The sequence below is a fragment of the Fonticula alba genome (genome assembly GCF_000388065.1).
Source record: "Fonticula alba strain ATCC 38817 unplaced genomic scaffold supercont2.14, whole genome shotgun sequence".
NCBI lineage: Eukaryota > Rotosphaerida > Fonticulaceae > Fonticula > Fonticula alba.
In genome coordinates, this window is record NW_009242984.1 from 53,702 (window position 1) to 55,629 (window position 1,928).

Here is a 1,928-nt window from a genome sequence, read left to right on the forward strand (position 1 = left end):
TGGGGGCGTCTGCGGGCCGGTGCCCGGGTCGGCGCCCGTGCTTGGGCGTACGTGTGTGTGTGCTCCTGCGCGCGAGTCCATCGCCTCGGGCGCCGTGTGCATGCCTCGGGAGAGGCTGTTCGCTTGCCTGCGTTTGCGTGCGGCCGGGATGTGAAGCCCGGCGGCGCGTTTTCCGACGTCCCCTCCCCCCCTCCTTCCTCCTCCTGTGTATTTTCCTTCCTCCTCTCCCGGGGGAGGTCGTGTCGTGCCCATGCTCGCGCGTTAGCTCCCCCTCCCCCCCCCCCCTGTCCTTGTTGTCCTGCTCCTCGCTCGGAGAAAATACCACCCCGGCACCTCGCGCCACGTTAGCCCGTTTGCCCGACAGAACGGGATCCCGCGGGGCGGCTGCCGCGCCAGAACACTCCATTCGGGTGCTGGAAGAGGGGGGCATGTTTCAGAACGCGGCCAGAACTCCATGCCTAATTTCTCTGGCGGATACCGAGGGAGCGCGAATAGTGCGGCGGGACCTCGGCACAGGGCGCGCTCCGCGGGCGTCCCTCTCCGGCGGGACCTAACCGGTGGCACGGCGTCGGGCGGCGCGATGGGGCAAACACGTGGGAAGTCAGCCGCCTTGGGAGATTGGCACCGCCGGCCACCTGGACGCGGCCGTTCGGCCAGGTGGCCGGATTCAAATGGGCGGCACGCTCAGGGGAAAGTGCCCGCCCAATGGGTGCGAAAAGGGAAAAAAAGAAAAGAAAAATAGGGGCCGCGCCGGCCGGGGGGATGATCCGGCTAGGGTGCGCCGGGGTGCGGGGGCCAGCCGCGGGGGGGGAGGGTACGGGGAGGGGTGTGTGCGGACGTGTGTGTGTGTGTGTGTGTGTGTATGTGCCCGTGTATATGCGGGTGTGGGTGTGGGTGTGGGCCCCGATGTGCGCCCTCGCCTGTGGCCCCCCGGCAAAGGCGCCCCGGGTGCGGGGCTGGATGCGGGGCTGGGCACGGAGGGGGGGGGGGGGGGGATCGCGCAGCCCCCCAATTCTGCCTCCCATTCTTTGCGGTCGCCGCCCCCCCCCCCCAGCGCCGGCCGGCCTGTGCATCTGCGGCTTGCATCCTCGCGCTCTGGTTTTGGGAGTGCGTGCGGGCGCGGGGGACAAGTAGCCGGGCCGATGGGCCTGATGAGACCCGGGCCTGCACACCAGCCCTCGCCGATGGTCCGGCTGCTTCGCCGGCCGGCAGGCCCTGTTCGCTGTCGAGTCCGGCCTTCGGGGGTGGGGGGCGGGGGGCAGGCCTGCTCGGGGACATCCCCCCGGGGATCGGCGGCCACCTCGCATGGAGCCGATCCCAGGGCATGTTTCCGGGGGCACACGCGCGCGCGTGTGTGTGTGTGTGCGTGTGTGTGCGTGCACCCGCGCACACATCTGCCGATACAGGGCGCCGACCCCCCCCCTGCGGCCAAGACACCAACTCGCCGGGCCCGTTCCGGTCGGACCAGCCATTTGGCCCATGGCCGGTGGGGGGGCGTTTGCCTGACAACCGCGCCGCCGCCCTCGCTGGACTCCTCTGCCGGCGGAGGGGGAGGGCAGCGGCTTCGGTCGATTGGCCTGCCCTGCCTTGCCGGGCGAGGCCCCGGCCCGAGGTGAAACCGGCGCCCTCCTTCCCATGGTGCCTGGTGACGGGCTCGCGTGCCCTGGCATGCTGGGTTTCCCGCGCACCTGAGGCCCGGCGCCCGGCCGCACCCCGGGCCCGGCGCCTCGAGCGAGGGTATGGGCTCGGGTCGGTGCCGGCACTCCGCCGAGCGAACTTGCCAGTGCACCCGGGCACGGCACCGGGTGCGCTGGCCCGACACGGCCGTGCCCCTCAGCTGGCGAGGGCGCCCGCACAGGCACGCAGGCTGGTCGTCTTTCGGCGCGGCGCGGCCGCCGGATGCGGCCCGGCGATCCGAGTGGCTGCGC